The sequence below is a fragment of the Paramormyrops kingsleyae genome, unplaced genomic scaffold (assembly GCF_048594095.1).
Source record: "Paramormyrops kingsleyae isolate MSU_618 unplaced genomic scaffold, PKINGS_0.4 ups34, whole genome shotgun sequence".
Classification (NCBI taxonomy): domain Eukaryota; kingdom Metazoa; phylum Chordata; class Actinopteri; order Osteoglossiformes; family Mormyridae; genus Paramormyrops; species Paramormyrops kingsleyae.
The window spans coordinates 192501-216249 of record NW_027325972.1 but is presented as its reverse complement, the minus strand read 5'-3'; positions in this window follow the sequence as shown (position 1 = coordinate 216249).

Here is a 23749-nt window from a genome sequence, read left to right as displayed (position 1 = left end):
CTGCATCAGTGACCCGAATTTTGGAGGTCTAGACCACACGGGGCAGGTTTTATTAACCCTTTAGCGTCTGGTGGTCTCACGGCCGGCCCGTTTGAGCTAGGAGAGTGAGATTTGGCACAGTGGAGCCCCACCGAGGTCTATATCACATACTGGAGAATCAGCGGTCTAGACCTCAGCACTAGGCCGCAAAGTACAAAAAGGTACCTGCGGCCTAGGCCGTGCGACCCAGAGGTCTGGATTTTTTACTGCACACACATGGGAGACTGAAGACCACACCTGTAGAGTTTCAAAGGTGTAGACCTCACAGAACTGTTTTTATAGGCCCTCAAAGTCAGTGAGGTCGGCAATGTTAAGTCAATGGAGGCACCCCACCTGTCACTTCTAGGCCCATAACTTCAGCTAGGAGTGGCCTAGGAACACCATTCAAAGTGCTACTAAAACTACAGAGTCTGCCCTTTAATTTCATGTATAGATATCACCTTAATTAGCAGATCTTCATGTCAAACAATGGGCTTCACTTTTGGTGACCTTTCGTGACCTTTCCACAAATGCATCGTGCGGTTCCGGATGTGCGCTTTATGGCCTAGGGGGACTTCTGGGGGGCCTACGACTGACCCGTACCACCTATGGGTCTGAAATTCGGCACACGTAAACTAGACGCCTTCAGGAATGACCGTGCCGAGTCTGAAGACTGTGGCCCTTACCAAAGTCCCGCAGTGGCCCTTTGAATTTGCCATGGTAGGCAATGTTAAGTGAATGGAGTCCTTTGACAGGGCATAACTACAGGTAGCAGTGGCCTAGGGAGATGATCCAAAGTGTTCCTGAAACTAGACAGTCTGCTGTACAATCCCCCCAATACATGTTTATTAAAATTGTGCCTCCTTAACTTGATAACACTAGGCTTTTGACCTTGAGTGCATGTTCTGCCTCTGCCTGCCTGGAAGATCTTTGTTGATGATTGACTGTATCATATTACTAACTTAGCAATAACGGAACTGTGTAGTGTGGTTTCTGGTATCATCTGACTAACTTAGCAGTTCAGGTATTGTTATGTGACATTTCTGGTATCATCTTACTAACTTAGCAGGTCAGGTATTGTTATGTCACATTTCTGGTATCATCTTACTAACTTAGCAGTTCAGGTATCGTTATGTCACATTTCTGGTATCATCTCACTAACTTAGCAGTTCAGGTATTGTTATGTGACTTTTCTGGTATCATCTTACTAACTTAGCATATTAGGGATTGTTATGTGACTTTTCTGTTATCATCTTACTAACCTAGTGATTCCGGTACTGTGACGTGACTTTTCTGGTATCATCTCACTAACGTAGCAGTTCAGGTATTGTTATGTCACATTTCTGGTACCATCTTACTAACTTAGCACTGTAGGAATTGTTATGTGACTTTTCTGGTATCATCTTACTAATCTAGCAATTCCGGTACTGTGACGTGACTTTTCTGTTATCATCTTACTAACTTAGCATTCCAGGTATTGCTATGTGACTTTTCTGGTATCATCTTACTAACTTAGCGATTCCGGACTCGTGATGTGTGGTTTCTGGTATCATCTTACTAACTTAGCAGTTCAGGTATTGCTATGTGACGTTTCTGGTATCATCTTACTAACTTAGCACTTTAGGAAGTGTTATGTGACATTTCTGGTATCATCTCACTAACTTAGCAATTCAGGTATTGTGACGTGACATTTCTGGTATCATCTCACTAACTTAGCAATGTCGGAACTGTGATGTGACATTTCTGGTATCATCTCACTAACTTATCAGTTCAGGTATTGTTATGTGTCTTTTCTGGTATCATCTCACTAACTTAGCAGTTCAGGTATCGTTATGTGTCCTTTCTGGTATCATCTCAGTAACTTAGCAGTTCAGGTATTGTTATGTGACATTTCTGGTATCATCTTACTAACGTAGCAGTTCAGGTATTGTTATGTGACTTTTCTGGTATCACCTTACTAACTTAGCGGTTCAGGTATTGATGTGTCACATTTCTGGTATCATCCTACCAACTTAGCACTTCAGGTATTGTGACGTGACTTTTCTGCTATCATCTTACTAACTTAGCAGTTCAGGTATTGTTATGTGACATTTCTGGTATCATCTCACTAACCTAGCAGTTCAGGTATTGTTATGTCACATTTCTGTTATCATCTTACTAACTTAGCAGTTCAGCTATTGTTATGTCACATTTCTGGTATCATCTCACTAACGTAGCAGTTCAGGTATTGTTATGTGACATTTCTGGTATCATCTTACTAACTTAGCAGTTCAGGTATTGCTATGTGACGTTTCTGCTATCATCTTACTAACGTAGCGATTCCGGAATCATGATGTGTGGTTTCTGGTATCATCTTACTAACGTAGCACTTTAGGGATTGCGATGTGACTTTTCTGGTATCATATTACTAACGTAGCAGATTAGCAATTGTTATGTGACTTTTCTGGTATCATCTTACTAACTTAGCAATCCCGGAACTGCGAAGTGACATTTCTGGTATCATCTTACTAATCTAGCGATTCCGGTACTGTGACGTGACATTTCTGTTATCATCTTACTAACTTAGCAATGTTGGAAGTACTAAGTGTTTTCCCGTCTTACTAGGCCTCAAACTAACATTAGGGGGCGTCACGGCCGAACCGTATGACCTACACATCTGACCTTTGGCATGCATTAACTAGATCAGCTCTGGATCAAGTCTGCCAAGTTTTATGAATGTGACCCTTACGAAAGGCCTACAGTGACCTCTTGAATTTGCTATGGTAGGCAAGGCTGTTTAGGCCCGTGTAGGCCTCAAACTAACTTAAGGGGGCATAACTGCACGGCCGTAGAAGCTAGGAAGATGGTTCAAAGTGTTCCTGAAACTAGACGGTCTGCCCTTCAATTGCCCCTATACATGTTTGTTAAAATTGTGCCTCCTTAATTTGAAAATAGACTGTTTCTTTATCTGCCTAGACGGAAGATCTTTAAGCAGATGATCGACTCCCCCTCTCAGACAACGTCACGGGGGGTCACGGCCAAGCCGTACGAGCTAGAGGTCTGAAATTCGGCACGGCAAAACTAGACACCCGCCGGAACGACCGAGCCGAGTTGCGTGACCGTAGCTCGCACCCGTGTCCCGCAGTTAATTTTTAAATTTCAGTATGTAGGCAATGTTAAGTGAATGGCTGCCTTTGACAGGCCATAACTTCACGTAGCAGTGACCTAGGAAGATGATCCAAGATGTTTCTGAAACTGGACGGCGTACTGTACAATCCTGCCAATACATGTCCATTAAAATTATGCCTCCTCGATTTGCAATTAGCAGGTGAGTGCCATCAGATGTGGCAATGCCGGAACTGCTAGGTGTAATCCCGTTTCCAGAATTGTCACGATGCATTTCTGGGTTATTGATTTTTCAATTAACGTCAATTAGGGAATGGTTCTGCGGAGCAGCGACGAAGGACGACGGGTCAAAGTTCACCGGAAACGACGAGCCCCTCCAGAGAAGGCCATCCATACACCTCTGTTAAAATCATGCCCCCAAGATGCCCGTAGAAGGGGTTTCCCAACATCAAAGAGGACCACTCTGCGCCGTATGAGCGCTCCCCATATTAGAGCCAATTAGCGGATATCTCGGCGGAGGTGCGACGTAGGGGGTCGGGTCGAGGCTCTCCCGACACCGGACGCCGGCGGCGCAAAGTCCCTCCATATATGTCCGTTAGAATTATGCCCCCTACATACGGCAGGAGCACAAGTTGATGATATTTTGCCTCATCTGGGCCAAAAAATGGGGGTAAGGTCCTAGGCCCTCTACCCCATGTCGAAAGGCTGCCGAAGCTCGGAGGGGACGTCATTAGAAAAATGATCATAACTGCAGTTCGCTTAGAGCTAGAGGTCTGAAATTTGGAATACTGACGGAGGAGGGTGGCCTGCATCAGTGACCCGAATTTTGGAGGTCTAGACCACACGGGGCAGGTTTTATTAACCCTTTAGCGTCTGGTGGTCTCACGGCCGGCCCGTTTGAGCTAGGAGAGTGAGATTTGGCACAGTGGAGCCCCACCGAGGTCTATATCACATACTGGAGAATCAGCGGTCTAGACCTCAGCACTAGGCCGCAAAGTACAAAAAGGTACCTGCGGCCTAGGCCGTGCGACCCAGAGGTCTGGATTTTTTACTGCACACACATGGGAGACTGAAGACCACACCTGTAGAGTTTCAAAGGTGTAGACCTCACAGAACTGTTTTTATAGGCCCTCAAAGTCAGTGAGGTCGGCAATGTTAAGTCAATGGAGGCACCCCACCTGTCACTTCTAGGCCCATAACTTCAGCTAGGAGTGGCCTAGGAACACCATTCAAAGTGCTACTAAAACTACAGAGTCTGCCCTTTAATTTCATGTATAGATATCACCTTAATTAGCAGATCTTCATGTCAAACAATGGGCTTCACTTTTGGTGACCTTTCGTGACCTTTCCACAAATGCATCGTGCGGTTCCGGATGTGCGCTTTATGGCCTAGGGGGACTTCTGGGGGGCCTACGACTGACCCGTACCACCTATGGGTCTGAAATTCGGCACACGTAAACTAGACGCCTTCAGGAATGACCGTGCCGAGTCTGAAGACTGTGGCCCTTACCAAAGTCCCGCAGTGGCCCTTTGAATTTGCCATGGTAGGCAATGTTAAGTGAATGGAGTCCTTTGACAGGGCATAACTACAGGTAGCAGTGGCCTAGGGAGATGATCCAAAGTGTTCCTGAAACTAGACAGTCTGCTGTACAATCCCCCCAATACATGTTTATTAAAATTGTGCCTCCTTAACTTGATAACACTAGGCTTTTGACCTTGAGTGCATGTTCTGCCTCTGCCTGCCTGGAAGATCTTTGTTGATGATTGACTGTATCATATTACTAACTTAGCAATAACGGAACTGTGTAGTGTGGTTTCTGGTATCATCTGACTAACTTAGCAGTTCAGGTATTGTTATGTGACATTTCTGGTATCATCTTACTAACTTAGCAGGTCAGGTATTGTTATGTCACATTTCTGGTATCATCTTACTAACTTAGCAGTTCAGGTATCGTTATGTCACATTTCTGGTATCATCTCACTAACTTAGCAGTTCAGGTATTGTTATGTGACTTTTCTGGTATCATCTTACTAACTTAGCATATTAGGGATTGTTATGTGACTTTTCTGTTATCATCTTACTAACCTAGTGATTCCGGTACTGTGACGTGACTTTTCTGGTATCATCTCACTAACGTAGCAGTTCAGGTATTGTTATGTCACATTTCTGGTACCATCTTACTAACTTAGCACTGTAGGAATTGTTATGTGACTTTTCTGGTATCATCTTACTAATCTAGCAATTCCGGTACTGTGACGTGACTTTTCTGGTATCATCTTACTAACTTAGCATTCCAGGTATTGCTATGTGACTTTTCTGGTATCATCTTACTAACTTAGCGATTCCGGACTCGTGATGTGTGGTTTCTGGTATCATCTTACTAACTTAGCAGTTCAGGTATTGCTATGTGACGTTTCTGGTATCATCTTACTAACTTAGCACTTTAGGAAGTGTTATGTGACATTTCTGGTATCATCTCACTAACTTAGCAATTCAGGTATTGTGACGTGACATTTCTGGTATCATCTCACTAACTTAGCAATGTCGGAACTGTGATGTGACATTTCTGGTATCATCTCACTAACTTATCAGTTCAGGTATTGTTATGTGTCTTTTCTGGTATCATCTCACTAACTTAGCAGTTCAGGTATCGTTATGTGTCCTTTCTGGTATCATCTCAGTAACTTAGCAGTTCAGGTATTGTTATGTGACATTTCTGGTATCATCTTACTAACGTAGCAGTTCAGGTATTGTTATGTGACTTTTCTGGTATCACCTTACTAACTTAGCGGTTCAGGTATTGATGTGTCACATTTCTGGTATCATCCTACCAACTTAGCACTTCAGGTATTGTGACGTGACTTTTCTGCTATCATCTTACTAACTTAGCAGTTCAGGTATTGTTATGTGACATTTCTGGTATCATCTCACTAACCTAGCAGTTCAGGTATTGTTATGTCACATTTCTGTTATCATCTTACTAACTTAGCAGTTCAGCTATTGTTATGTCACATTTCTGGTATCATCTCACTAACGTAGCAGTTCAGGTATTGTTATGTGACATTTCTGGTATCATCTTACTAACTTAGCAGTTCAGGTATTGCTATGTGACGTTTCTGCTATCATCTTACTAACGTAGCGATTCCGGAATCATGATGTGTGGTTTCTGGTATCATCTTACTAACGTAGCACTTTAGGGATTGCGATGTGACTTTTCTGGTATCATATTACTAACGTAGCAGATTAGCAATTGTTATGTGACTTTTCTGGTATCATCTTACTAACTTAGCAATCCCGGAACTGCGAAGTGACATTTCTGGTATCATCTTACTAATCTAGCGATTCCGGTACTGTGACGTGACATTTCTGTTATCATCTTACTAACTTAGCAATGTTGGAAGTACTAAGTGTTTTCCCGTCTTACTAGGCCTCAAACTAACATTAGGGGGCGTCACGGCCGAACCGTATGACCTACACATCTGACCTTTGGCATGCATTAACTAGATCAGCTCTGGATCAAGTCTGCCAAGTTTTATGAATGTGACCCTTACGAAAGGCCTACAGTGACCTCTTGAATTTGCTATGGTAGGCAAGGCTGTTTAGGCCCGTGTAGGCCTCAAACTAACTTAAGGGGGCATAACTGCACGGCCGTAGAAGCTAGGAAGATGGTTCAAAGTGTTCCTGAAACTAGACGGTCTGCCCTTCAATTGCCCCTATACATGTTTGTTAAAATTGTGCCTCCTTAATTTGAAAATAGACTGTTTCTTTATCTGCCTAGACGGAAGATCTTTAAGCAGATGATCGACTCCCCCTCTCAGACAACGTCACGGGGGGTCACGGCCAAGCCGTACGAGCTAGAGGTCTGAAATTCGGCACGGCAAAACTAGACACCCGCCGGAACGACCGAGCCGAGTTGCGTGACCGTAGCTCGCACCCGTGTCCCGCAGTTAATTTTTAAATTTCAGTATGTAGGCAATGTTAAGTGAATGGCTGCCTTTGACAGGCCATAACTTCACGTAGCAGTGACCTAGGAAGATGATCCAAGATGTTTCTGAAACTGGACGGCGTACTGTACAATCCTGCCAATACATGTCCATTAAAATTATGCCTCCTCGATTTGCAATTAGCAGGTGAGTGCCATCAGATGTGGCAATGCCGGAACTGCTAGGTGTAATCCCGTTTCCAGAATTGTCACGATGCATTTCTGGGTTATTGATTTTTCAATTAACGTCAATTAGGGAATGGTTCTGCGGAGCAGCGACGAAGGACGACGGGTCAAAGTTCACCGGAAACGACGAGCCCCTCCAGAGAAGGCCATCCATACACCTCTGTTAAAATCATGCCCCCAAGATGCCCGTAGAAGGGGTTTCCCAACATCAAAGAGGACCACTCTGCGCCGTATGAGCGCTCCCCATATTAGAGCCAATTAGCGGATATCTCGGCGGAGGTGCGACGTAGGGGGTCGGGTCGAGGCTCTCCCGACACCGGACGCCGGCGGCGCAAAGTCCCTCCATATATGTCCGTTAGAATTATGCCCCCTACATACGGCAGGAGCACAAGTTGATGATATTTTGCCTCATCTGGGCCAAAAAATGGGGGTAAGGTCCTAGGCCCTCTACCCCATGTCGAAAGGCTGCCGAAGCTCGGAGGGGACGTCATTAGAAAAATGATCATAACTGCAGTTCGCTTAGAGCTAGAGGTCTGAAATTTGGAATACTGACGGAGGAGGGTGGCCTGCATCAGTGACCCGAATTTTGGAGGTCTAGACCACACGGGGCAGGTTTTATTAACCCTTTAGCGTCTGGTGGTCTCACGGCCGGCCCGTTTGAGCTAGGAGAGTGAGATTTGGCACAGTGGAGCCCCACCGAGGTCTATATCACATACTGGAGAATCAGCGGTCTAGACCTCAGCACTAGGCCGCAAAGTACAAAAAGGTACCTGCGGCCTAGGCCGTGCGACCCAGAGGTCTGGATTTTTTACTGCACACACATGGGAGACTGAAGACCACACCTGTAGAGTTTCAAAGGTGTAGACCTCACAGAACTGTTTTTATAGGCCCTCAAAGTCAGTGAGGTCGGCAATGTTAAGTCAATGGAGGCACCCCACCTGTCACTTCTAGGCCCATAACTTCAGCTAGGAGTGGCCTAGGAACACCATTCAAAGTGCTACTAAAACTACAGAGTCTGCCCTTTAATTTCATGTATAGATATCACCTTAATTAGCAGATCTTCATGTCAAACAATGGGCTTCACTTTTGGTGACCTTTCGTGACCTTTCCACAAATGCATCGTGCGGTTCCGGATGTGCGCTTTATGGCCTAGGGGGACTTCTGGGGGGCCTACGACTGACCCGTACCACCTATGGGTCTGAAATTCGGCACACGTAAACTAGACGCCTTCAGGAATGACCGTGCCGAGTCTGAAGACTGTGGCCCTTACCAAAGTCCCGCAGTGGCCCTTTGAATTTGCCATGGTAGGCAATGTTAAGTGAATGGAGTCCTTTGACAGGGCATAACTACAGGTAGCAGTGGCCTAGGGAGATGATCCAAAGTGTTCCTGAAACTAGACAGTCTGCTGTACAATCCCCCCAATACATGTTTATTAAAATTGTGCCTCCTTAACTTGATAACACTAGGCTTTTGACCTTGAGTGCATGTTCTGCCTCTGCCTGCCTGGAAGATCTTTGTTGATGATTGACTGTATCATATTACTAACTTAGCAATAACGGAACTGTGTAGTGTGGTTTCTGGTATCATCTGACTAACTTAGCAGTTCAGGTATTGTTATGTGACATTTCTGGTATCATCTTACTAACTTAGCAGGTCAGGTATTGTTATGTCACATTTCTGGTATCATCTTACTAACTTAGCAGTTCAGGTATCGTTATGTCACATTTCTGGTATCATCTCACTAACTTAGCAGTTCAGGTATTGTTATGTGACTTTTCTGGTATCATCTTACTAACTTAGCATATTAGGGATTGTTATGTGACTTTTCTGTTATCATCTTACTAACCTAGTGATTCCGGTACTGTGACGTGACTTTTCTGGTATCATCTCACTAACGTAGCAGTTCAGGTATTGTTATGTCACATTTCTGGTACCATCTTACTAACTTAGCACTGTAGGAATTGTTATGTGACTTTTCTGGTATCATCTTACTAATCTAGCAATTCCGGTACTGTGACGTGACTTTTCTGGTATCATCTTACTAACTTAGCATTCCAGGTATTGCTATGTGACTTTTCTGGTATCATCTTACTAACTTAGCGATTCCGGACTCGTGATGTGTGGTTTCTGGTATCATCTTACTAACTTAGCAGTTCAGGTATTGCTATGTGACGTTTCTGGTATCATCTTACTAACTTAGCACTTTAGGAAGTGTTATGTGACATTTCTGGTATCATCTCACTAACTTAGCAATTCAGGTATTGTGACGTGACATTTCTGGTATCATCTCACTAACTTAGCAATGTCGGAACTGTGATGTGACATTTCTGGTATCATCTCACTAACTTATCAGTTCAGGTATTGCTATGTGACTTTTCTGGTATCATCTTACTAACTTAGCGATTCCGGACTCGTGATGTGTGGTTTCTGGTATCATCTTACTAACTTAGCAGTTCAGGTATTGCTATGTGACGTTTCTGGTATCATCTTACTAACTTAGCACTTTAGGAAGTGTTATGTGACATTTCTGGTATCATCTCACTAACTTAGCAATTCAGGTATTGTGACGTGACATTTCTGGTATCATCTCACTAACTTAGCAATGTCGGAACTGTGATGTGACATTTCTGGTATCATCTCACTAACTTATCAGTTCAGGTATTGCTATGTGACTTTTCTGGTATCATCTTACTAACTTAGCGATTCCGGACTCGTGATGTGTGGTTTCTGGTATCATCTTACTAACTTAGCAGTTCAGGTATTGCTATGTGACGTTTCTGGTATCATCTTACTAACTTAGCACTTTAGGAAGTGTTATGTGACATTTCTGGTATCATCTCACTAACTTAGCAATTCAGGTATTGTGACGTGACATTTCTGGTATCATCTCACTAACTTAGCAATGTCGGAACTGTGATGTGACATTTCTGGTATCATCTCACTAACTTATCAGTTCAGGTATTGTTATGTGTCTTTTCTGGTATCATCTCACTAACTTAGCAGTTCAGGTATCGTTATGTGTCCTTTCTGGTATCATCTCAGTAACTTAGCAGTTCAGGTATTGTTATGTGACATTTCTGGTATCATCTGACTAACTTAGCAGTTCAGGTATTGTTATGTGACATTTCTGGTATCATCTTACTAACTTAGCAGGTCAGGTATTGTTATGTCACATTTCTGGTATCATCTTACTAACTTAGCAGTTCAGGTATCGTTATGTCACATTTCTGGTATCATCTCACTAACTTAGCAGTTCAGGTATTGTTATGTGACTTTTCTGGTATCATCTTACTAACTTAGCATATTAGGGTTAGGGTTAGGGTTAGGGTTAGGGTTAGGTTTATGAAGTAGGACAAGTTTAATGGCATATCATAGATATTGCTGGTGCACGGGCAACATTCACGGCTCTTTCCTGCTTTTATTCCTTTTTTCTTTTTAGGTTATCCTGATAGGGATGTACTTGGCCCTAATATAGGCGGCGGCCAAGGCGGAGTCGGCGGAGGTAAAGGCGGTCTGGTAAGTGAACTACCCTTCTAAATGGGTTCATGGGCAATATAGCCTTACTAACCCATATTTAATTCTTTATCTTTTTCTTTTCTAGGAGCGGCGGAGACGACGAAGACGGCGAGGACGGCGGCGGCGGCGACAAGGATGACAGCGGTGAGGAAGATTCCTGGTAAGTATAATTCCCCATAAGTGGGTTTAAAATTATGTTCTAACCAGTTTAGATAAAGACATAAAAGGTTCTGAAGACAAAGAGGTCCCCCGGTAAGTATATATCCCCTTTGGGGTTCAATATTTTAGTTTAAAACCTTTTAAGAACTTCTAATGTCTGCCCTCTATGTTCCAAGGTGGAATATCATTCCTTCCCCAACCTGTACACCCGAGGCATCAGAACTGTCAAGGATGGTAAACCCAGCAGGGAAACCTAAATTAAAATGTTATTAAGTGACCCATTGTTGTTTCATACTCATGTTTCTTTCAGTTGTGTCCACAGTAAAGAAGGCAGGTCATATCCAGTTCATTATATAACCTAAATAAACTAATTAAGGACCACTAGGAAAGCCCAGTTCCCTGCATCCAAGGAGGGCAGAAGAGGAGACGTAAATATAATGGTGAAGAATGAAAATTAGGGTTAAAACTGGGGGTTAGGGTTAGAATATAGGTAGAGGTAAAGGGTTATGGCAGAAAGGTTGCAAAGTCCAGGATTGAGGGTCAGAAACTATAGTGTAAAGTCAAGGCTGAAGGTTAGGGGTCAGGGTAAAGGTCAAGGGTTAAGGGTTAGGGCTAACTGTCTAAAGTCCAGGGTTGAGGTAAGGGATTAGGGTTGGAATTAGACATTAGGGGTTAGGGTTAGGGTCAGGGTTAGGGTCAGGGTCAGGGTCAGGGTCAGGGTCAGGGTCAGGGTTAGGGGTTAGGGGTTAGGGTTAGGGTCAGGGTCAGGGTCAGGGTTAGGGTTAGGGTTAGGGTTAGGTGTAAGGAGTTCTATCTCGATGACTCTCCCCACTCTGTCTGACGACTAGAGCAGTTTGGTATAGAGAGCCAAAGGCAATGCACGGGCCGGCGCTTGTCACTCTGTTCCCAGGGTCCAGTTGATCACGTTCATTGCATACTTCATGAGTCACCATGTTGTCTAAATGACATAAAAGTTTTTAGAGTATTAGGTTAAGGTTTGTTATGATGTCAATATACATTACAGTTAAATAGGTTTACATGATTTAATAAATGTTGAAGGCTTCGGTCTGAAAGTGTTAGTCCTGATTTAAAGGTTAAGTTTAGGCATATATCCTGATTGGTTAGGTTTAGAAAGAGACAAAGGTTAAAGCTAATTTAGTTAACTGGAATATTAGGTAGTCAAAAGAACTGATTTAGTTTTAGGTTTAGGCAATAACCCTGAGTGGTTAAGGTTAGACAATAACTAAGGTTGAGGCTAATTAAAAGTTAGGTTTTAGGTTATAAGAAGGGTAAGTAGATTGAAGTTTAGATTGAAGTTTAGATTGAAGTTTAGATTGAAAAGGTTTACGGTTTTAAAAGAATTGTGGGACACCTCATCAGTGGTGTACCTCGAGATCATCGGGTGTTTCACCATTTACCACCAGACACCCTCACTCGAAGGCAGGACCCCGGGGTGATCAAGTCCCGGGGCGTGTCCCATAGCCAATTTAGGGTTATGGTTAGGCTAAGCTTGGCATTAACAGCTAAAGGTGGTTAATTGGATCTTTTAAGAGAATTTATTTTGGTCTGTGCCAAGCTTTAAGTTTTGTTTAAAATTATTGGTTTTGGAATTGAACGGTAAGTATTTTGGCTAAAATGGTTACATCTAAAGGTAAGTTTGTGAAGGTAAGTGTTTAGCGATTTAAAGTTAAGCTAAAATTATGTAAGGCAGAATAAACCGTATGTGGTGCAAGAATGTGCTGTTGTATGAGTGGGGCTAACCCCCATAGAAGACTTGGCCACGTTTAAGGTCTTTGACGCCATAGACCACCACATCCCACGTGCTGTCCAAGTGGACCTGGGAGGGCCGTATACTTACCCCTTGTTCAGGTTAACAGATTGCTTGTTGACACCGTAAGGTTACCACAATCTGCCCAGACAAGGTTGAGAAAGTGAGTCTCCTATGAAGAGGTCTGGTCAAGTCCGGAAGAAAAGGAGAACAAGCAGACACCCAGGGAACTGGATGTGGAGCAGACTCCCGGTCCGACCAGAGTCCAAGAAGAATCCTACTGATGGTTCTAGTAGGATGAGAGTCTCCTGGAGGGTCCAAGGAAATAGCCTTCAAAAAGGCCTTGGAGATTGTGCTCAAGGTCCTGATGAGGATCTGGAAGTCTCGAAGGTCTAAACGACGATTCGTGACGATGGGGTGTGTGCAAGAAGGTCCAGGGCCAAGTGGGTACTCTATAATGGGAACCCGGCTTTTCGCTCGTGGTGGGGGAAAAAAATAAATAATAAAGAAGAATAATAAAGACTTACCGTGTAAGTAGATAGAGGAGGTCGAGACGAGTCCGGTGGTATGCTTTCTATCTCGATCGGACTTACGGAAGGCGAGATATTCGCGTGTAAAGAAAGTTTCCCTCGACCAAGTGCATTATGGGTCAAAATCCTGGATGGGCGTGGCTAAAATAATTATGCATAATGGTGCATTATGGGTAAAAATCCTTGATGGGCGTGGTTAAAATAATTATGCATTCAGGTGCATTATGGGTAAAAAGAACAAAATTGAAACCGCGAGTGAAAACACTCGTGAAATTCATGGGGTTCCGGCCGAGATGAAGGCCGCGTCATGGATTTTCGGATCCGCTGGTGAGACCTCGTCTCCCATGGGGCCTCTTGGGGCCTCCTTTGTGAAATTAATACTGGTTATACTATAGTTATAGTAGAATCCATTATTGGTCGATTCAAGATTGACTCACCAATTGGAGTCTCGGCCAGGGAAGACTACGCCCTGTTGAAGGACAACCCTCCAGGGTTAAGATTAGAGAATGCAGGGCTTCAAGATATATGGTTCCAGACAAGGAATAGAGGTTCCAAAAAGAACATGGGTTCCAGATAGGAATTAGGCCAAGGGATCCAGGTTAGGGTTCCAGATAGGCGATAGTTTAAGGGTTCCGGATTGCAGTTGGGATTCCAGACAGGAATTAGTTGTTATGGCTAAGGTGTAAGGGTTACAGTATGGGTTTCTAAGGTGTAAGGGTTACGGTTAGGGTTTCTAAGGTGTAACGGTTATGGTTAGGGTTTCTAAGGTGTAACGGTTACGGCTATGGTTAGGGTTCCTAAGAGGTTAGGGTTAGAATGAGGTATCAGGATCAGGTTAAAAAGAGCCAAATTAAGGTGTTAAATTTAGGTTTAGGCAATGTCCTCAGTTTTTTAGGTTTAGGCAAAATCTCTTGTTTTTTAGGGGTTAGGCATTGATCCTCAAAGTCTTAGGTTTAGGCAATGTAACTACGAGTAAATGAGTAAATTAGGGGCCGGAAGTTGGAAATCTGGTTAATCTCCCACTTAAATATTTTAGACTATTAAAGTTGCGGATCCGGAGTGGAGATGGATCAGGGACTGGAAGTTGGACACCGGGTTAGGTCTCAACAACAACCCTGCCGGGGTAGGCAAGCCCTGTTCCCATCACACCCCTCTAACTCCTAATCCCCTATTTAAATATTTTAGACTATTTAAAGTTACGGATCCAGAGTGGAGATGGACCAGGGGCTGGAAGTCGGACACCGGGTTAGGTCTCAACGAAATCCTGCCGGGGTAGGCAAGCCCCGCTCACATCACACCTATCTAGCTCCTAATCTCCTACTTAAATATTTTAGACTATTTAAAGTTACGGATCCAGAGTGGAGATGGACCAGGGACTGGAAGTCGGACACCGGGTTAGGTCTCAACGAAATCCTGCCGGGGTAGGCAAGCCCCGCTCACATCACACCTCTCTAGCTCCTAATCTCCTACTTAAATATTTTAGACTATTTAAAGTTACGGATCCAGAGTGGAGATGGACCAGGGACTGGAAGTCGGACACCGGGTTAGGTCTCAACGAAATCCTGCCGGGGTAGGCAAGCCCCGCTCACATCACACCTCTCTAGCTCCTAATCTCCTACTTAAATATTTTAGACTATTTAAAGTTACGGATCCAGAGTGGAGATGGACCAGGGGCTGGAAGTCGGACACCGGGTTAGGTCTCAACGAAATCCCGCCGGAGTAGGCAAGCCCTGTTCCCATCACACCCCTCTAACTGCTAATCTCCTATTTGAATATTTTAGACTATTTAAAGTTGCGGATCCGGAGTGGAGATGGATCAGGGACTGGAAGTCGGACACCGGGTTAGGTCTCAACAACAACCCTGCCGGGGTAGGCAAGCCCTGTTCCCATCACACCCCTCTAACTGCTAATCTCCTATTTGAATATTTTAGACTATTTAAAGTTGCGGATCCGGAGTGGAGATGGATCAGGGACTGGAAGTTGGACACCGGGTTAGGTCTCAACAACAACCCTGCCGGGGTAGGCAAGCCCTGTTCCCATCACACCCCTCTAACTGCTAATCTCCTATTTGAATATTTTAGACTATTTAAAGTTGCGGATCCGGAGTGGAGATGGATCAGGGACTGGAAGTTGGACACCGGGTTAGGTCTCAACAACAACCCTGCCGGGGTAGGCAAGCCCTGTTCCCATCACACCCCTCTAACTGCTAATCTCCTATTTGAATATTTTAGACTATTTAAAGTTGCGGATCCGGAGTGGAGATGGATCAGGGACTGGAAGTTGGACACCGGGTTAGGTCTCAACAACAACCCTGCCGGGGTAGGCAAGCCCTGTTCCCATCACACCCCTCTAGCTCCTAAATAGATCAGGGAGGGACGTGGGAAATCCCATTTTTGGCTGTTTAAGGTAAGTAAAATGATTTATTTATTGTGGTATATAGATTAAAGGTAGTAATGGATACTTAAGGTAAGCAAATTGATCTAGTTATTATTATTCATAGAACCAGGTTAGGAATGGATCAGAGACTTGGAAGTTGGACACCGGGTTAGGTCTCAACAACAACCCCGCCGGGTTAGGCGTGCTCCGCTCCCATTGCTCCTCTCAAACTCCTCATCAGAGCAGAAAGGGGCATGGAAAATCCTGACCATGGATTCTAATAAATTATATTTTATTGGTGATCAGAAGTCTGCAAAGAAGATCCGTCGAACCAGTTAGATGGATTTCGGCAGAGGAGCAGGACACAGGGAATCTGTCTCAACCGCAACCTAAGCCTACCTCCCACCCACCGTTCCAACAGACCAGATCGTGATCATTAAGGCTTCCCATGGGAAAGGTTGTCCGAAGGCACTGGCGGGTTAGGTGTAAGGAGTTCTATCTCGATGACTCTCCCCACTCTGTCTGACGACTAGAGCAGTTTGGTATAGAGAGCCAAAGGCAATGCACGGGCCGGCGCTTGTCACTCTGTTCCCAGGGTCCAGTTGATCACGTTCATTGCATACTTCATGAGTCACCATGTTGTCTAAATGACATAAAAGTTTTTAGAGTATTAGGTTAAGGTTTGTTATGATGTCAATATACATTACAGTTAAATAGGTTTACATGATTTAATAAATGTTGAAGGCTTCGGTCTGAAAGTGTTAGTCCTGATTTAAAGGTTAAGTTTAGGCATATATCCTGATTGGTTAGGTTTAGAAAGAGACAAAGGTTAAAGCTAATTTAGTTAACTGGAATATTAGGTAGTCAAAAGAACTGATTTAGTTTTAGGTTTAGGCAATAACCCTGAGTGGTTAAGGTTAGACAATAACTAAGGTTGAGGCTAATTAAAAGTTAGGTTTTAGGTTATAAGAAGGGTAAGTAGATTGAAGTTTAGATTGAAGTTTAGATTGAAGTTTAGATTGAAAAGGTTTACGGTTTTAAAAGAATTGTGGGACACCTCATCAGTGGTGTACCTCGAGATCATCGGGTGTTTCACCATTTACCACCAGACACCCTCACTCGAAGGCAGGACCCCGGGGTGATCAAGTCCCGGGGCGTGTCCCATAGCCAATTTAGGGTTATGGTTAGGCTAAGCTTGGCATTAACAGCTAAAGGTGGTTAATTGGATCTTTTAAGAGAATTTATTTTGGTCTGTGCCAAGCTTTAAGTTTTGTTTAAAATTATTGGTTTTGGAATTGAACGGTAAGTATTTTGGCTAAAATGGTTACATCTAAAGGTAAGTTTGTGAAGGTAAGTGTTTAGCGATTTAAAGTTAAGCTAAAATTATGTAAGGCAGAATCAACCGTATGTGGTGCAAGAATGTGCTGTTGTATGAGTGGGGCTAACCCCCATAGAAGACTTGGCCACGTTTAAGGTCTTTGACGCCATAGACCACCACATCCCACGTGCTGTCCAAGTGGACCTGGGAGGGCCGTATACTTACCCCTTGTTCAGGTTAACAGATTGCTTGTTGACACCGTAAGGTTACCACAATCTGCCCAGACAAGGTTGAGAAAGTGAGTCTCCTATGAAGAGGTCTGGTCAAGTCCGGAAGAAAAGGAGAACAAGCAGACACCCAGGGAACTGGATGTGGAGCAGACTCCCGGTCCGACCAGAGTCCAAGAAGAATCCTACTGATGGTTCTAGTAGGATGAGAGTCTCCTGGAGGGTCCAAGGAAATAGCCTTCAAAAAGGCCTTGGAGATTGTGCTCAAGGTCCTGATGAGGATCTGGAAGTCTCGAAGGTCTAAACGACGATTCGTGACGATGGGGTGTGTGCAAGAAGGTCCAGGGCCAAGTGGGTACTCTATAATGGGAACCCGGCTTTTCGCTCGTGGTGGGGGAAAAAAATAAATAATAAAGAAGAATAATAAAGACTTACCGTGTAAGTAGATAGAGGAGGTCGAGACGAGTCCGGTGGTATGCTTTCTATCTCGATCGGACTTACGGAAGGCGAGATATTCGCGTGTAAAGAAAGTTTCCCTCGACCAAGTGCATTATGGGTCAAAATCCTGGATGGGCGTGGCTAAAATAATTATGCATAATGGTGCATTATGGGTAAAAATCCTTGATGGGCGTGGTTAAAATAATTATGCATTCAGGTGCATTATGGGTAAAAAGAACAAAATTGAAACCGCGAGTGAAAACACTCGTGAAATTCATGGGGTTCCGGCCGAGATGAAGGCCGCGTCATGGATTTTCGGATCCGCTGGTGAGACCTCGTCTCCCATGGGGCCTCTTGGGGCCTCCTTTGTGAAATTAATACTGGTTATACTATAGTTATAGTAGAATCCATTATTGGTCGATTCAAGATTGACTCACCAATTGGAGTCTCGGCCAGGGAAGACTACGCCCTGTTGAAGGACAACCCTCCAGGGTTAAGATTAGAGAATGCAGGGCTTCAAGATATATGGTTCCAGACAAGGAATAGAGGTTCCAAAAAGAACATGGGTTCCAGATAGGAATTAGGCCAAGGGATCCAGGTTAGGGTTCCAGATAGGCGATAGTTTAAGGGTTCCGGATTGCAGTTGGGATTCCAGACAGGAATTAGTTGTTATGGCTAAGGTGTAAGGGTTACAGTATGGGTTTCTAAGGTGTAAGGGTTACGGTTAGGGTTTCTAAGGTGTAACGGTTATGGTTAGGGTTTCTAAGGTGTAACGGTTACGGCTATGGTTAGGGTTCCTAAGAGGTTAGGGTTAGAATGAGGTATCAGGATCAGGTTAAAAAGAGCCAAATTAAGGTGTTAAATTTAGGTTTAGGCAATGTCCTCAGTTTTTTAGGTTTAGGCAAAATCTCTTGTTTTTTAGGGGTTAGGCATTGATCCTCAAAGTCTTAGGTTTAGGCAATGTAACTACGAGTAAATGAGTAAATTAGGGTTAGGGTTAGGGTTAGGGTTAGGGTTAGGTACCTTACACCGTTTAAATATTTATTTTACGCGAATGCATTCAAAAATCCCATATAAAGTGTGCATATATGTAACCAACAGTGGTTTTTTGTAAAAAATTGGTTGCATTTGTGAACCTCAATGTTAATTTCCCATATGGTTCATAAATGCATTTTTGACACATGTTTAAATTTTGGACCGTTTTTTAATGCAATTATGAACATTTAATTTTTATTTTTTAGGTAAATCCCTTGCACATACACCAGGAGGCATCAGTGAGCATCACAAAAAAACATTATTTCATTTCTGATTTTAAAGTTACGCTTTTGCACTTGTCAATTTCTGATTTTCATTTGCAAAAACTTTGAGCTACGGGTTTGAAATTTCTTAACCAAGTTACCCGCCTTTAGGTGCACCTGGTTAGGGGAGATCTACATCCTACGACTGTTGGTTCTGTTTTGACTCATCGGTGGACTCTGGCAATGCTGGCCAGGACTCAGTGCACCTTCCCTGGGTTGGCTATCAAAGGACAGCTCGGTAGTCCCTTCGGGCCCAAGACAGCCGGCCAACTTAGGACAAAGGCCCCCTGACCTTAAGGCCCCATGTACACTCAGGCTGACCCAGCTTTCAGTGCACCTTCCCCGGCTACACTTTGGACTAGCCACTGCCAACCACTTGGCCAACAAGGCCATTTGGGCCCGGGACGATGAGCCCTGCGGGCTCTTCGGAGAGGGGTCTGCAGAGAGGGCCCTTCGGGCCCAAGACAGTCCGGCCTGCAGGGCCCTTCGGGCCCGGGAGGATGAGCCCTGCGGGCTCATGGGAGAGGGCCCTTCGGGCCCAAGACAGTCCGGCCTGCAGGGCCCTTCGGGCCCAAGACAGTCCGGCCAGCTTAGGACAAAGGGCCCCTGACCTTAAGGCCCACATTCAGTCAGGCTGACCCAGCTTTCAGTGCACCTTCCCCGGCTACACTTTGGACTAGCCACTGCCAACCACTTGGCCAACAAGGCCATTTGGGCCCGGGACGATGAGCCCTGCGGGCTCTTCGGAGAGGGGTCTGCAGAGAGGGCCCTTCGGGCCCAAGACAGTCCGGCCTGCAGGGCCCTTCGGGCCCGGGAGGATGAGCCCTGCGGGCTCATGGGAGAGGGCCCTTCGGGCCCAAGACAGTCCGGCCTGCAGGGCCCTTCGGGCCCGGGACGATGAGCCCTGCGGGCTCTTCGGAGAGTGGTCTGCAGAGAGGGCCCTTCGGGCCCAAGAAAGTCCGGCCTGCAGGGCCCTTCGGGCCCGGGAGGATGAGCCCTGCGGGCTCATGGGAGAGGGCCCTTCGGGCCCAAGACAGTCCGGCCTGCAGGGCCCTTCGGGCCCAAGACAGTCCGGCCAGCTTAGGACAAAGGGCCCCTGACCTTAAGGCCCACATTCAGTCAGGCTGACCCAGCTTTAAGTGCACCTTCCCCGGCTACAAAAGGTACCTAGCCACTGCCAACCACTCGGCCAACAGGGCCCTTCGGGCCCGGGAGGATCAGCCCTGCAGGCTCTTCGGAGAGGGGTCTGCGGGTAGGGCCCTTCGGGCCCAAGACAGTCCGGCCAACAGGGCCCTTCGGGCCCAGGAGGATGAGCCCTACGGGCTCATCGGAAAGGGCCCTTCGGGCCCAAGACACTCGCCCAAGACAGTCCGCAAGCTGGGCCCGAAGGGCCCGGGACGATGAGCCCGCAGGGCTCTTCGGACAAGGCCCTTCGGGCCCAAGGCAGCCGGCCAACTTAGGACAAGGGCCCCCTGACCTTAAGGCCCACATACGGTCAGGCTGACCCAGCTTTAAGTGCACCTTCCCCGGCTACACTTTCGACAAAGGGCCCCTGACCTTAAGGCCCACATACGGTCAGGCTGACCCAGCTTTAAGTGCACCTTCTCCGGCTACAAAAGGTACCTAGCCACTGCCAACCACTCGGCCAACAGGGCCCTTCGGGCCCGGGAGGATCAGCCCTGCAGGCTCTTCGGAGAGGGGTCTGCGGGTAGGGCCCTTCGGGCCCAAGACAGTCCGGCCTGCAGGGCCCTTCGGGCCCGGGAGGATGAGCCCTACGGGCTCATGGGAGTGGGCCCTTCGGGCCCAAGACAGTCCACCTGCAGGGCCCTTCGGGCCCAAGACAGTCCGGCCAGCTTAGGACAAAGGGCCCCTGACCTTAAGGCCCACATTCAGTCAGGCTGACCCAGCTTTGAGTGCACCTTCCCCGGCTACACTTTCGACAAAGGGCCCCTGACCTTAAGGCCCACATACAGTCAGGCTGACCCAGCTTTAAGTGCACCTTCTCCGGCTACAAAAGGTACCTAGCCACTGCCAACCACTCGGCCAACAGGGCCCTTCGGGCCCGGGAGGATCAGCCCTGCAGGTTCTTCGGAGAGGGGTCTGCGGGTAGGGCCCTTCGGGCCCAAGACAGTCCGGCCAACAGGGCCCTTCGGGCCCAGGAGGATGAGCCCTACGGGCTCATCGGAAAGGGCCCTTCGGGCCCAAGACACTCGCCCAAGACAGTCCGCAAGCTGGGCCCGAAGGGCCCGGGACGATGAGCCCGCAGGGCTCTTCGGACAAGGCCCTTCGGGCCCATGGCAGCCGGCCAACTTAGGACAAGGGCCCCCTGACCTTAAGGCCCACATACGGTCAGGCTGACCCAGCTTTAAGTGCACCTTCCCCGGCTACACTTTCGACAAAGGGCCCCTGACCTTAAGGCCCACATACGGTCAGGCTGACCCAGCTTTAAGTGCACCTTCTCCGGCTACAAAAGGTACCTAGCCACTGCCAACCACTCGGCCAACAGGGCCCTTCGGGCCCGGGAGGATCAGCCCTGCAGGTTCTTCGGAGAGGGGTCTGCGGGTAGGGCCCTTCGGGCCCAAGACAGTCCGGCCAACAGGGCCCTTCGGGCCCAGGAGGATGAGCCCTACGGGCTCATCGGAAAGGGCCCTTCGGGCCCAAGACACTCGCCCAAGACAGTCCGCAAGCTGGGCCCGAAGGGCCCGGGACGATGAGCCCGCAGGGCTCTTCGGACAAGGCCCTTCGGGCCCAAGGCAGCCGGCCAACTTAGGACAAGGGCCCCCTGACCTTAAGGCCCACATACGGTCAGGCTGACCCAGCTTTAAGTGCACCTTCCCCGGCTACACTTTCGACAAAGGGGCCCTAAACTTAAGGCCCACATACGGTCAGGCTGACCCAGCTTTAAGTGCACCTTCCCCGGGTACAGTTTCACCGAGGGCCCGCTGGTTCCCGGACTCCCCTGTGACTTAGGGTTATGGTTTCAGCTGGCACTTAGGGTTACGCTTGCAGATGGCACTTATGGTTATGCTTCCACCTGCTACTTAGGGTTACGCTTGCAGCTGGCACTTAGGGTTATGCTTGCACCTTCTACTTAGGGTTATGTAATGGGCCCTTCGGGCCCAAGACAGTCCGGCCTGCAGGGCCCTTCGGGCCCGGGAGGATGAGCCCTATGGGCTCATGGGAGTGGGCCCTTCGGGCCCAAGACAGTCCACCTGCAGGGCCCTTCGGGCCCAAGACAGTCCGGCCAGCTTAGGACAAAGGGCCCCTGACCTTAAGGCCCACATTCAGTCAGGTTGACCCAGCTTTAAGTGCACCTTCCCCGGCTACACTTTGGACAAAGGGCCCCTAAACTTAAGGCCCACATACGGTCAGGCTCACCCAGCTTTAAGTGCACCTTCCCCGGCTACACTTTCGACAAAGGGGCCCTAAACTTAAGGCCCACATTCGGTCAGGCTGACGCAACTTTAAGTGCACCTTCACCGGCTACACTTTCGACAATGGGGCCCTAAACTTAAGGCCCACATACGGTCAGGCTCACCCAGCTTTAAGTGCACCTTCCCCGGCTACACTTTCGACAAAGGGCCCTAAACTTAAGGCCCACATACGGTCAGGCTCACCCAGCTGTAAGTGCACCTTCCCCGGCTACACTTTCGACAAAGGGCCCTAAACTTAAGGCCCACATTCGGTCAGGCTGACCCAGCTTTAAGTGCACCTTCCCCGGCTACACTTTCGACAAAGGCCCCCTGACCTTAAGGCCCACATACGGTCAGGCTGACCCGGCTTTAAGTGCACCTTACCCGGCTACACTTTGGACTAGCCACTGCCAACCACTTGGCCAACAAGGCCATTCGGGCCCGGGACGATGAGCACTGCGGGCTCTTCGGAGAGGGGCCTGCAGAGAGGGCCCTTCGGGCCCAAGACAGTCCGGCCTGCAGGGCCCTTCGGGCCCGGGAGGATGAGCCCTGCGGGCTCATGGGAGAGGGCCCTTCGGGCCCAAGACAGTCCACCAGCAGGGCCCTGCGGGCCCAAGACAGTCCGGCCAACTTTGGACAAAGGCCCCCTGACCTTAAGGCCCACATACGGTCAGGCTGACCCAGCTGTAAGTGCACCTTCCCCGGCTACACTTTGGACAAAGGGCCGCTGACCTTAAGGCCCACATACGGTCAGGCTGACCCGGCTTTAAGTGCACCTTACCCGGCTACACTTTGGACTAGCCACTGCCAACCACTTGGCCAACAAGGCCATTCGGGCCCGGGACGATGAGCACTGCGGGCTCTTCGGAGAGGGGCCTGCAGAGAGGGCCCTTCGGGCCCAAGACAGTCCGGCCTGCAGGGCCCTTCGGGCCCGGGAGGATGAGCCCTGCGGGCTCATGGGAGAGGGCCCTTCGGGCCCAAGACAGTCCACCAGCAGGGCCCTGCGGGCCCAAGACAGTCCGGCCAACTTTGGACAAAGGCCCCCTGACCTTAAGGCCCACATACGGTCAGGCTGACCCAGCTGTAAGTGCACCTTCCCCGGCTACACTTTGGACAAAGGGCCGCTGACCTTAAGGCCCACATACGGTCAGGCTCACCCAGCTTTAAGTGCACCTTCCCCGGCTACACTTTCGACAAAGGCCCCCTGACCTTAAGGCCCACATACGGTCAGGCTGACCCGGCTTTAAGTGCACCTTACCCGGCTACACTTTGGACAAAGGGCCCCTAAACTTAAGGCCCACATACGGTCAGGCTGACCCGGCTTTAAGTGCACCTTACCCGGCTACAAAAGGTACCTAGCCACTGCCAACCACTCGGCCAACAGGGCCCTTCGGGCCCGGGAGGATCAGCCCTG